This window comes from Equus caballus, chromosome 31 (genome assembly GCF_041296265.1).
Source record: "Equus caballus isolate H_3958 breed thoroughbred chromosome 31, TB-T2T, whole genome shotgun sequence".
Classification (NCBI taxonomy): domain Eukaryota; kingdom Metazoa; phylum Chordata; class Mammalia; order Perissodactyla; family Equidae; genus Equus; species Equus caballus.
Window position 1 is genome coordinate 6411426 of NC_091714.1, and position 15246 is coordinate 6426671.

The following is a 15246-nucleotide window of genomic DNA, read 5'->3' on the forward strand; positions in this document are numbered from 1 at the left end:
TTTGGAAAACAACAAGCAGTCCTCTAATGGGATTAACACAGAACAGGTGAGTTTTAATTGCCAGTGGAATAAGACCAAATAAAGCAGATCAAAAATAAGGCAGAAGGGATCATTGGAACTAGAGATAGTAATAAAGGTGCTGAATGAGTGATTCTTGGATAAATGAGTAAATTAACGAATAAATAAAGGAGAGCAGACAATGAGTATGTCGGAAGTAAGGACAGTGAGGCGGTGTCAATGGCCACTAGAAGGGATGCTTTCTGTTTTAATCCTCTGTCCCCAACTTCATCTCCTCAGCTGCCTCCCTCCACCAAAGCCACCCAAAACAACTATGTGCTTGGTAAATAAAAATTGTTTTAATATAAAACCTCTACATTCTCCACCTCCCACCCCACTCTCACACTTTCATCTAGATTACCACCCTTCAATCCTTCCTGTCTAAATAATGTGGAGCTTCTACTGGATGGGATGGAGATCCACAGACCAAAGGTCTTTCTCAGCCTCCTGTTTCACCTGGGACAGACATGGTGTTGAGCTCTGCAGAAACATCGTGTCCCTAGGGGTAGGGGACAGGGATGGGTGCCATTTTACAGAGGATGGCCAAGGATGGCTGCTTTGATGTGTCAGACCACAGAGCTGAAGAAGGGAATTTAGCCAAGGGTAGGGGGAAAAGCATTCCTTGGAAAATTGTGGAAGCCAGTATAGCTGGAGCCAGGTGGGTGAATGGGTAGCGACAGGCCAGGATCACGTGAAGTGAAAGTCATGGTGAAGCAAAAAGGTTTAAACCTGCCAATGACTCCACCTGACTTCCAATCTGGTCACCTAACCAAGCTCAATGATCTCCCCATGGACCTGACCTGTGACGTGGGAAATTTTTATCCCTGATCATCCAGGCACTCAAGTCAGTCTCCTCTCTGAATTCTGCTTTTAGCTTAAGTCCATCAAAAGCAGTCCAGTCAAACCAGAAAATGCATTGATGCTGCTATGTAGTAGGGTTTGGGGGCGAGGAGGTGGGAGAAAAGAATAAAGTGACTCATCAATGTTAAATCAATCAGCTATGAACCATTACAGAATTTTCAAAGCTGCCTATGTCCTTCCTTCTGTTCACTGTTGTCACAGAGATAATACTGGCACTCCTCCTTTTGTAGCCTTCCATGCTGTACTGATTTTGTATTAAAGTCCTATTTGAATAACTGAGTGAAGAAAAAGCACAAGAGAATCTAAGGTCCAAAATACGGCTTAAGTGACAGTGGTAGCTTTCTATTAGCCAGAATCTGGACTTGATCATATTTTCTTTAAAAAATAGGCTAAAGTTATATATTTAAATATCCTTTAAATATTCTGCTACTCTTCTAATAAAAATAGATTAAATATTTTTATACTCCATCTGCTATAAAACTCTCATCAGATTTACCTTAAGAAGCAGGTGAACATTCCTGTGCTGATAAAATAATTTTGTAAAGCAGAATACATTCCAAATATATGTACATTTATTAATGACACAAAATTTAGATTTTTGACATAATGACTCTGATACCCAATTGCATTCTCAAGCACATTTTCTGTACTAATTTGATGGCTCACAGTGGGGCAGGCACTTAGATTTATGGTTTCCAAAATACAGGTAATTTTGCACTATTTTAAGTTACTTTTTACTTTATTCCACTTATGACTAATGGTACGCACTGCACAAGGACCTCCATCACTAAGGACTTCCACTGCGCCTCATATATTGCAACCATCCAGTGTGTGATGGATGAAAGAATGCTCAGAACAAACAAATGAACAGGGCACGTGTTTAATACTAAGTTTCCTCTCCTTTCATTTAATTCTATTAATTTCTCAGATGCAACACTATATTATGTAACTGTCATAGATACCTTGATATGCTTATATGAAAAAAAAAAGTATATTATGCTGTGAATCCATCAGATTGTGTCTCTACAAGCATACAATCAATCTTCCCTGTAGGCCAGGCTTTGCCTGAATTGGAAGCTCATATTTAGTGTGACCCATGTAGAGACAATAGGGATATGACATTTCTGTACTTGGAGTGTCTGCTCACATGTGTCTCATCATTTCTTGTTTGTTTTCCTAAATCTTCGTACTAGTGATGATTTTATTTTCAAAAGAAAAGAGAAAGGGGACATGCAAAGCTGATTTGCTTGGTTATTTAAGCTTCCTTATATTGAAAATGTGAAAAGGACTTTTCATAAAGGAAATATATATTTGCATGTGCTCATAAAATATTTATGTTGAAATATACAAAACAGTCATTCATGATCCCTTAATTAGTCTTTAAGTAGAATAAGAACTTAATTAAAATATAATATGTTAATTCATTAGTGTTGGGTTATAACTTTGACACTGATTTTCAGCAATAAATAGGTCCTGAAAGCACACAATGTGTTTGGTTATTTTCATTGTATTTTCTCTTTAACACTTTCTTCTTTTGGATATCACTGCATTTTAAAAAGTGATAAGCATCAAGTTAGGACTCTTCTTTTTTAAAAGAATTTGGACAGTATTTCCAAACGGCCTCTGGTGAACTGTCACTTTAATAAAGGGGTCTCCTCTGACTACCCATAAAACTGTACTTTCTCCTCCCGTGATTATCTCTATCACCTAGCCTTATTTTTCCTTATAATATCACCATTTAACAGTCTCTATATTTACTTGTTTGGTTGGTTTTTTTTCTTCCTACTATAATGGAAGCAGCATGAGGACAGAGAATTTGTCTGCTTTATTCACTGCTGTATTTCCAGAGTCTAGAACAGCGCCTGGCATATCATAGGGATTCAGGTAATGTCTGTTGAATAAGTGGATGTTTCTTACTAAGTTGCATGAACATCAATTAGATGACACACAGTTGAAAACAACACACACACAAGAATACCATTTCAATATGATCAGACCACTAGAGTTTAAATAAACTAATTCTATTTATCATAAATAAGTAACATTCAATGAGCTGATCCCATATAGGTCCTAAAAGAACTACAGACTACATTCTATAAAGAAATATAAAAATAAACAGCTATCAAAAGATCTATGGGGCTAGAAAATAAAATTTAAAATGTGTCTAAGACAACCATCCTTACTCTTGGCTCCAGAGTAGATGAAAATTCAAATTGTTACTGTATTAAACAAATAAAACATGCAAAAAGTAAAAATATAATATGTTAATGAATTATTTGAAACATTGACTTTAAAATCTTTATTAATGATGTATCAGGCTATCATAGGTGAGAGTTAAATAGTGCCCTGCCCCTGTCCTTCCAGAGTCCACCATCACAAGGAGAGACGTGAAAACAGATTTCTATCTTACTCAGCAACAGAACTAGTAACAGGGTGTGCTTATCTTCCCAGAGATGGAGACTAAACCATGAGTAAAGGTTGAGAGGCAAGAAACAAGACAGCATGTTTTTGAATCCACACGCCCCAAGGTTTCTGATGTATAAAGTACAAGACAGCAAATGATGAGAAAAATTCAGGTGACGGTTTAAGAAGCCAAATAGTGATGCTTTACATTAATAACATGAAAAATTCCTTACCAAAAATGTTTTCTATGATACTGGTGTATTCCTTAGAGGATGTATTTATGGGTATAGAGCTCATTATTTCTGCAAATGGACATGAACTCTAGTATTATTGACGAGACAAAATATTACTGGTAATATCGTCAATGCATCTTACTTTCCCCCTTCCCTCCACCTCCCCAATGGTACAGTCACAATCATGAGAGTCTACATTTCTTTCTCATGAAATGAACCATCTGCTAAATTGCTGCTTGAGATTTGAAGCTAGTCCCAATTGTTAGTTTATTAAATGTAATAAGTTACAATAATGAAGTGTTAAAATTATAACCTATACAGGCAGAGAAAGCTAGAGATTCCCAAATAGAATTATAAAAATCTTAATTTTGTATTTTTTTGACTTGTGGTTTTAATTTTACCAGTCTAACACACTAGCATTTCTTGTATTGCAACTAAAAACATATAAAGAAAGAAATGTACATAAAAGAGCAATCTCTTTTGTGCATATACAAATATTTCATTAACCAAATAACTCTTCAAAAATATGAATTAATAGTAAACCTAAAAGATTTCTTTCTGTGAAGGATGATATATAAAAACTAAATTCTCTTTAATCCAATGTTATTCTTTGTTGATTTTTCAAAAAATACTTAATGATGTTTAGTAAAATTTTATACAATTTATTGCAAATAGAAAACATTTAAAAGATGTTTTTCAATTGATAAATTAATCTTTCTCAAGAGATTCACTATTATCAGATATGAGTAATGAGAAGATAAAGGTCTCCTTAAAGTCATCTCACCCACCTTAATTTGCTGGTTAAATTTTACAGGATGAAAGTTGAAATCTTGAGTCCAATACTGAAATTGGAACAAGATGTCTATACATACATACATACACATGTACACACATACACTTTATATACAAATATGAGAATTGTGATTGGCATACAATTTTATGCCTTTTCCTTGTGATTTTTCTAAGCTCAAATTTTACTGCCTTCAAAGGAGATTTACTATGTATCTGTCTGAGATCATGCACCCACACACACATAGTCAATCATGCAATACGCATTAGCTGATTATATTTGTTTAAATAAAAAGGCTTCCATGAGAAACATGAAGAGTATTTTATTTCATTGTCTTTTTTGCACAGGAAAATTTTGGAATTGGTCTTACAATCCCAAGGTGGTTCTTTCCCTGTAACTAAGCAAAGATATTCAGCTAGTTGCCAAAACAATCCTATAGAAAGATCTCCGGTCAATTTGACCAAAAAAGCTATAAATGCTGGATGAAAAGTTACAAAAATGCATAGCCATTCTCAAAAGTAAGAAAGGTGAATACCAAGTTCCCAGAAATGAAGAGGAAACTCAAATCTCCAGTAGCGAGCAGTAGCTGGGTCATGAAACCTGGAACCCGATTCACGTAAAAACTAGTTCAGAGCCTGTGTCTGTGGAGACACACTGAGAGCATACCACAGGGATGCCTCCTGATCTCGGTCCTGAGGGATTCCCAAGGAAAGTACTCCCAGTGAAAATATCATAGCTCCCAGTGAAAATATCATAGAGCACACAAAGAAACAAAACAGGTGAGAGTGAGCGAGAGCGGTCAGATTCAAACTCAGACCCCAGCAACTGCAGATGATAGATGAATGCGAGAGAAAATTTAAAGGAATATATTTAAAATATATGACCCAATAAAGAAGGTAAGAGAAATCAGAAAGTAAGAAAAAGACATGTTTTAAAAAAAGAACAGGCAGATCTTTTAAAGCAATGAAAATAAATTCTAGAATTGATATTCACTGAAACTGAATTTAAAAAAATTTCAACACACAAGTTAAACAGATTAAACCTAATCTAACTGAAGAAAATGAATTATTAAATTGGAAGACAGATTTGAGACAATGAAACACAGTGAAGTAACGAGATAGGAAATAAGAAAATATGAGATAAGATATGGAGGCTAGAACGAGAAAAGCCAGCTTATATTTTTGTTTGTTTGTTTACTTTTTTTTTTTTTTTTTTGAGGAAGATCAGCCCTGAGCTAACATCTGGCAATCCTCCTCTTTTTGCTAAGGAAGACTGGCCCTCAGCTAACATCCATGCCCATCTTCCTCTACTTTATATGTGGGACACCTGCCACAGCGTGGCTTGATGAGCAGTGCCATGTCCGCACCCAGGATCCGAACCGGCCAACCCTGGGCCGCTAAAGCAGAACGTGCGCACTTAACCACTGCGCCACCGGGCCACCCCGCCAGCTTATATTTAATAGGGACTCTAGAGGTCTTCAAATTTAAGTCAGACTGATTCCCAAACAGGATAAATCTTTAAAACTCACACCTAAGTAAAAATAGTGATAATAGTATATGCTTCAAAATACACAGCAGAATTTTGGAGTCAGTGACATCTTATTGACACTTGGGATTGCCACAATATGTAGATATATAGGTATGTGGATTGATCATCTGAAGGCCATTTTAAAGGTAAAATTTGCTATTTCTTTACATAACAATAAGCAGGCTGAAGTAGGAGAAAAAACAAAAGTGTCAGCAAGAAAGGTTGAGGAAGATTAGCCCTGAACTAACATCTGCTGCCAATCTTTCTCTTTCTTGCTGAGGAAGACTGGCCCTGAGCTAACATCCGTGCCCATCTTCCTCTACTTTATATGTGGGATGCCTGCCACAGCATGGCTTGACAAGCTATGCGTAGGTCCACACCCGGGATCTGAACCGGTGGAGCCCTGGCCGCAAAAGCGGAATGTACAAACTTAACCGCTGCACCACTGAGCCAATTCTGAAGTAGCTGATTTTTAAGAAAAAGTGCTATCTGCTTCTATTCTCACTCCCATCAATGTCACGCCTGCATCCATTCATAGCCAACTCTCAGAAAACAAACGAACTGGAATGAGGGACAGAGACCCCTTGGTAGCACATGGCATTGCATCCTAGAAAGCAGTGTGCCCCACGAGCAAAATGCTACAGGTAAGGGAGAGGAAAGCAGAGGTGGGCATATACGCATTTTAGGGGTTGTAGATGTTTGCCTACTCCATTCTGTCTTAATATCAGAAGTCACAGAAGATCCTCTTTTAGACCAACAAAATAGGATCAGATGAAGCACATTCACAACAGACACTGGGTATTGGCTAGGAGCTGGGCGGTCTACCTAAGTATAGCTGATAAGGAGAGCTCACTTTTCCCAAGGAAGAGCGAGTGAGGCCAAACACAATGGCATGCTCCATATGTTAGCAAATGCCAGTTCTAAATCAAGGTAAACCAAAGATAAATAAGCAGTAATATATGGGTTTTATAAACATCCTGCTCAAAAAATGAAACACAATGTCAGCTTATTGACTTAGTGAGGAAGCCCTTTTAAATTCACTACTGCAGAAATCAGTGATTTTTAGAAACAGACACACTCAGGGATTCAAGAAGCCAAATCTTTATGAAAGAAGAGCAGAAATCCATATGGGAAGGATAGGATGAGGCAAAAAGAAAAAGATTCTATCTTCAAGGAAAGATGAGATACGTTTGCAAGACACAATATACACAAAATATACGATAATGTTGATAAGAATATTGCTTATGATAGCAGAATATTGAGGAAAAATGTTAATATCCAAGAAAAACATTAACATCCAACAACAGGGAATTGGTTAAACTATGGAACACTCTAGAGATTCTCAAAATGATTTTTAAAGTGCATATTCATTGACATGGAAAGATAGTTATGACTTTAATAGAAAAAATTTATGAAGTATGAGTAAAATGTTTTTAAAAATTTGTATACATTTACAGATTTGCCTATGCAGAGGAAAAAGGGTCTGAAAGTTAACACTAGCAAATTAGTAGAGACTATCTCAGCATGTGGGATTATGATTGATTCATATTTTTTATCTTTGCTTATCTGGGTTACAAAATGCAGATGAATAAATAAGAACATTTTCTACAATAAACTTGCTGGTACAATAATTTTTAAGCCAATGTATATAATGATATGAGTGAAGAAATGAGCTATATAAAGATTTGCAAGGCTAAATATAGCAGTGAAGTAAAATTTGAATTTGAGGCAGTAACAGACAAACTGATACTAAAGAATAGAAAACAAGTTTTGAAAAAATGAATAAAGAGATGAAAATGTTGAGGGAGATGGTGATAGGATAAAATATGTTTACAGTCTACATATAATACTGATTCTAAGAAAGCAAATAGAAAATTTGTGACAAAATAATAATCTATGACATTGCGGAGGAAAATTTTCCTCACGAGAAAAAGTTTCAAGTTAAGTAGATAGAATAAACTTACTATATCAGAGAAAGAATTAATGAAAAGAAAAATTACACAAGGAAGCAGATTTTAATTATCCAAAAATAGTGCAATTACCCAATCTGTCAAACAAAACAAGCAACAAAAATAAGATCAAAGGCATAAAAATCAGACTGATCTTCATTTCTCAGCACCTGTGTATTGGAAGACAATGACATTACATTCTTCAGAGATTTGGAGGGGAACAGTTGTAAATTAAATTTCATATATGAAAGTTAAAAAATTATATTTTCAAGATACTCAAGGATTAAGAAACATTCAACCTACGTACCTGCATTTTATAAAATTTCTTAAAGATATACATGAACAGGGAGAGCTGAATCTTAATAAGAAGTCAAGAAGTGGGAATTTATGACTTGGAAGTTTTATGGATTTCCCTTATTCAGACTGGAATGCAATCTTGGAAATTCTGTAGGACCTTTTGTTGTAAGGGATATGTCTTAGATTAGGGGCAGAGATTGGTTTCGTAATGATTCTGTCTATGATCTTGGCCCATTTTTATATTTTTCCCATTAGCAAGAAATGTGCTTCATATTTAATAAACTTTTTTCTAAATACTTGTTGCTATTCTCCAAAAGTATACTAACAATATGTTCACATTGACAAATCCACTTATGTCGTCGGCACATAGTGTAAGAACTGCTAAAGGGGAAGCTGTGTGTGCCATTGCTAAAGCAGAGCTATATAGAGACACATATCAGCATGTGTTTTCCAATGGCCTCGAGTAATGACCGTTGAAAACTTTAAAATGCATATTAAACTATTTTCAGTCTTTTCTGTTGTTGCTGTTGTTAAATTGGAGAAAACTATTCATCATTAATACTCCTGTGGCAGTTATGTGCATTATTAATCTCCTTTCCTAATTAGGCTCTTGAATATTCCTTTGAGTTCCTTAAAAGTAATTCTATGTAGTACAATTTCAACAAAGCAAAAAACGTACATGTAGAAGGAAGACTGAACTAAAACATCAATATACTAAGTGTTATCTCAGGATGAATGTTGTCTTCTGTACATTTTTTAATCAATTTTCCAAATTTTCTATAATAATCATTACTTTAAAACTAGAAAAAAATCCGAAGATCTAAGAATAAGTGCATACAATTTTTATAGATCATACAATGACAATTTTTTTAAAGTATTATACACACTATAATCTCAACCATGTGAAAGAAAGATAAGGAAGATAAGACAGAATACTTTCATGTTAACAGTTGCATTGAGTGGATGGTGGAATGGTGAGAGATTTATTTATTCCTTCCACTTTTCAATATTTTCTTATTTTATAAAATAAACAGATATATTTCATACTAAGAATAAAACTTTAATAATAAAGATAAAAATTTACATTTTTTTACATGAATTCAATTGATTATCCTACCCATATTAATTTTCCACAGAACTTTCAAGGTCAGGATAATCTTTTTCATGAAAGTAAAATACAGTTTCCTATAATTGTTGCCTCAAATATGGATTAAAATCGATATGATCATTTATTAATACTTTATTTAGATTTTACCTGAAAGAAAAGGAGAAACTTCAACACAACTGTGGGGCATTGAAAATTAACTACAAATCTAGAAGCCTTAAATGTAAAGAGACACTTTGACCGCTCTAAATAAAAACATCAAACATTGATTTTTTCTTTACTATCATACCGTCAATCTGATTCCATTTGTCATCTGTCAAAGAACTTTTGATCTCAAAAGCGCTTCAGTAAAGAAAAGGGATAAGACGTGATGAGATAGAGAGGGAACCATTCATTAAATTACTAATTGGAACAGAACTGGAGATTTGCCCTGTGGGCAGATACAGAAAAATCATCAAAGTCCGGTTGGTGTCCCCAACACACATTTTTAGTTTACAGATGACACTACTGATACTTCTGAAATGGCAACATTTATCGTTGGGAGGGTGGCAGCAATCCCACTTCTTGGTGGGGTGGTGAGTGACAATACCGTATCTTAGCTGTGGCACCCTAAAACTACCAAGACCGGACTGCTTCTACTTTTCAACAGCGGGGTTGGTTTAACTTCAAAAACCAGAGTGATTTGTTTTTGTTCCAGTTGTCAGTGGACTGGGATCTGAAACTTACAACATTGCTTGTTTCCCTTGGGCTTCTGGTCATGTGAATTGTCTTTAGTCTACCAAATCACTGTCACACAGCAGTGGTCGACCTTTCTTTTCAATCTATGCACTTTCCAGGAGTTATAAATCAGTTGACTTTCAAGCTCGATGAGATGGCATATGCCCTAGTTTGAAGAACAGATGGAGGCTTGGGGGAAAATTGTTTCTGCAGGCTTGCTACAAGCAGCACTGCTCCATAAAAGTGAACTATTCGTGCTAATTTCTCACATAAATTATATAGGCAGCAGGGAGCACCAGCCCATTCAGCAGAAAATCTTTCATCTAGCTTTCAGAGGTCATCTAACCAATTTAAATTAAAGTTATTTCTGATACATGGTTGTATTTTCATGCTGTACACTTTTAAGACATAGCAATTTACACCGAATAAAAGAATGGCATTAATTGTGCATGCAATCCCTCCTCCAGAAAAACAGAGAACACCACATTAATTGCCAGAGGATTATTTTTTTCAAGACTTCTAGAATAAGCTCTGTCTATTAATTAATCACAGAGGAATTAATAGTGGAAACGTGGCAGCTCTCTTGTACAAAAATCAGGTAAATTGTCACTTCTGTTGTAAAATTTGCCTTACAAATTCTACTAAGGCCTGTTATCTGAACTCAAGCTTTGGCAGTTATCAAAAGAAACAGAAGCCCAGGACAATTCCAAGAGAACATTCATTCTTCTTCGTGTGAAACAAATTATTCAGCTCTTAAATAAATTTGCCTACAAGATTTCAAAAATCAATGTCAGTTTTTAGCAGGGGGCTAATAGATACAATATTAATTTTTTGATTCCTTAAGAAATTGAAACATTAAGAAATTGAAGGCACCAAAGGACTAAATTATTAGTCAAAATTACAGAATTTTGAGAACAGTATACTGAGGGCTAATGCATCAGGTGTCACATCACAGTGCGACTTACTTTAAAACGCAATAGTATTTACAGATAATGAGCTATCATGGTTTGGGGCTGATTTTAATTGTAAGAAAATCAGTGCACATTTTAATAATAATTATATTCAATAACTATTTTTCCTAGTAGGAAATCATCAGTTATGTCAATGAAAGCAGTTACATTGACAGAGCTTTTTATAGTTCATGAATGTCAATGCTGCTAAGAACTGAAAAGAAGAGAAAAGAATGAGAACAGACCAGAGAAGAAATTCTGAATAGAGTCATACACGAGCATTAACAACCAGTGCGTTAACACAGAATTGAAGGCATTGTCCAGACCCCATCAGTAGAAATTTTAAAAACCAACTTAAGCATCCAATTAATTTACACACAGTGCTTTCTTTACCTGATTGTTCAAACTGGACATATATTTTCAGGTATTTAGAAAGAAAAATGAACTTGTCATTCCGAAGTTTAAGAAATCCGTAGTCATGGGGATAGCATTTACATATAATCTAAGGAGCATTTTCACGGTAAAAATTCAACCCACTGAAACTACTGTATGTAACTCTGAACTGTGCATTCAAACTAACTTGCTGGTGCTAATCTTCCTGTTTTGCTACCAGAAAACTTGATCTTTATGGCTAACTTCTAATGAATATTTGTTCTTTGAAGTATCTAGTGAACATCTCAAATACATTTATTTTAGTAATCATGATACAAAATTTCTTACAGTGCTCAATTCAAAAGGGCCGTACCAGTCTTCCAGTAGATGGTCATGACTGACAAGGAAAGAAAGGCCTAGAGAGTGAGAGATCTGGTCATGAAACAGTGTGTAGAAAAGTAAAACTTCAAGATCATCAGCTTTAGTATGCTTTACCTCCATTCAATACCTATCAGAGGGCACCTTCTCTGTGCCAGATACTGTTCTAGGCACTGGGACAAATGAATGAACAAACCAGAAATACAGACAAAGTCCCTGCCTTAGAAGACATCAGGCTATGCCACTTTTTATCAACCTTGATCTTGGGTCCATTGTAAGCCCCTATCTAATTTTCATCTTCTCTCATCTTTCTTAATACATGTTAACTTTCTGTACTTTATAGTTCTTTGCAAAACAACTTAAAATGTTTTAGTAATAAAGTAGGGTATAAACATATAAATGAATGCGTTTATATAATTCATTGGCAAAAAAATGCAAAAGTGTGTTTTTAGTTACCTAATTAACATTAATTTATGAAGTCCCTTTTTAATAGAAAAACAAAGTCATGTGATGCAAGTTTTAATCAACAGGTAACTTTATAATTAATATTTTAATCTCAGGGGAAGTATGCTTTAATGGTGCAATTGTGTACGTCTCCAATAGGCCAGTGAGGGAGGACATTTTTGGCAGTGAGGAGAGGCCATTCTCACCGGTTCCTGCCTATGCATATCAGTTCTGGCTTCATTAATTTTATTCCAATATAACTGGCTTCTAGAAATCATTTACATATTGAGTAAAGGATACGAAAACAAGAATGCAGAAATGCCCTGGGCAGCTATGCTATTTTGGACCATGCCCACCACAACATTGACAGACGAAGGGTACAAGGTGCTGAGAGAGAGGAATTAGAGGTATATTCCAGATATTGAAGAGATCGGCAACAGAATAAAGGTATGTTTCCTGAATGCTAGGAGAGTCAAGAAAAATGCAGAAAAAGAAGCACATTAAATTTGTGTGTAATTATCATGCTTTTATAATGGATTTAACCATTGATAATCAAGAATTCTTTTGTTATATTTAGAAAATGCATATTTAAAAATAAAAAAGTATGCCAGAGCTTGTCTGCTAGATTTCATATTCTAGACCAGATCTCTTCATCTTTCATAGCTAACTAACTTGCCACTGAGAAGTACATACAAAATTTCACTATAAATATTTTGCAAAACTTTTTTCATATTTACCAAGGAATGTATGATAAGCACAGACAGGCATGAGAAAAAATGCATATATCAGTCCTAAGTTTTCATTTTAATAATAATTTTCACAGAGCTATAGTCTTCTCCCTGGCTAGCGGGTTCAGGCATTTATTTTTGACTGTTATTATCTTAATCTAGAGCAGCACTGTGTAATATGGTAACCATGTGGCTATTTAAATTAAAATTAATTAAAATTAAAAATTTAGTTCCTCAGTCTCACTAGGGACATTTTAAGTGCTTGATGGCCACATATGGCTAGTTGTAATGTATTAGACAGTGCAGATGTGGAACATTTCCATCATTGCAGAGAGTCGTATTAGACTCTGCTCTGATCTTTAGCGATGCCATTAGGAATAGACTACACTGCACAGATTACCACATTCGGTCTGCCCTGTTGTTTTGGCATGTGGAACAAATCACCATTTTCACGTGCACCAAACCACAATGGCACTTCAGGATGTGAGTTGAGAAATTTAAACTTGCAGAGACATTTACCTATCTCTAACTCTTACGTCTATTTTCTGACATCATTCGGTCATTTATAATATACTACCATAGACTGCTTTTGTTGTTTCAAGAATACATGGTGATTTCTACTATGGTGATGATCGGGTCAGCTAATCCAGAACAAGTAGAACGGGAATTTGGGCAGGGATCTCTGTCAGCTACTTCACAGATCAGAATGAGCCTAAGATGCTGCGACAGGCTTCATCCTGGTTCAGGGCAGTGATTCCTAAGTATTTCAGAGTCACAGACCTCTGGAAATTCTGATAAAAGAAATGGACCTTCTTACCACTTAAGTATGCACACCATTTCAGACACTCACAAACCACCTTGGGGTCTAGGGTTTTCATAACGATGGTGGAGAGGGGACCGGAATTTCCTGGGAAGCACAGCTCTTCTGGAGCCTTCAGTGAGGGGCAAGCTGTGACATGAAGATGAAAGGTCTGCTTGACCAGGGCCCCTGTGCTCTGTCCACACACGGGGAAGTACAGTGCAGGGTCTTCAGTTGTTTGTTTGGGGCTGGGGGCAGGGAGCTCTACTTTCTTCAACATTCAAGGCCACGTCCTTACGAATGACACCCTGAAGAAATCCTCTGCTCCCACCAAGGGCCAGATTGTCCCCACAGTACATGCGCCAAGCAATAAATATGAGTATATCAAGAGATTGTTCACAAGCCTATGCTTAATAATTTTAACGTTTTATTTTCAATGTTATAGTAATACAACTGAAACGTGGTTGGCAAAGCTTTAAAAGGTAGACGTCTACAGGTTACAGGGTAAGATGTTTCATTAAACGTATGCTATTATCCTACCAGTGGAGGCAAATAAATTGCTTCCTCTTTATTCTGACTTTTTAGCTTGCTGAGTCAGTACTTTAGTACTGATTAGTCAATAGTAGCTTAAAAAATTAAGATAGCTATAAAAAAGAAAAGCCATTTATATCCCTTCTGACTGTTGGATTATCAAAGATAAAGCAAAATGATTCACCCTATATTTTTACTATTTTCAAGAGGAATTTTTTCTAGTCTCTTGACCCATAAGATTATTTGAACAGGTCAAAACAAAGCTATAAGTTCTCTTTACTGATACAATTTTTATGTGCTATAATTACTTAATACACCAAAATCCGGTCACTTTTTATTGAAAAATATGGCATACTCTTTTATTCAAAAAGAATCAGGTTTTTAAGAACTTCCACTGTGTTATCTTGTGTGAACCAGTACATAACAAAGAACACAAAACTCATGTAATTAATCAAATATAAATGAACCCAAAAATTACAGTAAAGTTTTGGGAATATGTCCTTACGTTAAGACTAAAATATCTACATTACTTATACTTGCTCTAAATTCTTTCTCACCATATGCACATTTTCACCTAATAAATTCACATTTTAATAGAGACAATTAAAAGGAAGATAATAACGTCCTTCATCCTCCTAAAAAAATTTATGACAAAATTTAATAACAGGGATCCCTTCAGATTTCTCTTGCCAAATAATTTCTAGTAATTCTAGGTTCAATAACTTGAATGTCAGACGACTGCTCAAGATTTAGAAATGTCTGATGATTATACAAAAACATTTGAAGACATACTAGAAATAATGAGAACAATTCTTTGAGTTTTTCCATAATGGAAGGAAGAGGTTATTTCTAATGAATCTTTCTAAGCTATTTACTTTGATGAATTCTTCATTTTGCCCATTTTTTTTTAACATAAATTTATTTGTTACTGATTACAAACAGTTCCTGCGGGATCTTCAGATATTACTGTGGGGCTTTTTAGTTGTGTGTCAGTTGCTTAAACGATGTTTGGCAAAACTCTTTTCTGTTCCTTTACCTGATGCACGGCTCACACATGGGCGACTGCTTTTCTGCCTTTAGGCGGAGAAGCCCTTTTAGCTGATAA

At 35.4% G+C, this 15246-nt stretch overlaps 1 protein-coding gene across 1 annotated transcript in view; it reads right to left on the bottom strand.

Annotated features, from left to right (window-relative positions):
* PACRG (parkin coregulated) overlaps positions 1–15246 on the bottom strand; it is a 459179-nt gene that overhangs the window by 376438 nt on the left and 67495 nt on the right. The gene's annotated exons all lie outside the window — the stretch shown is intronic.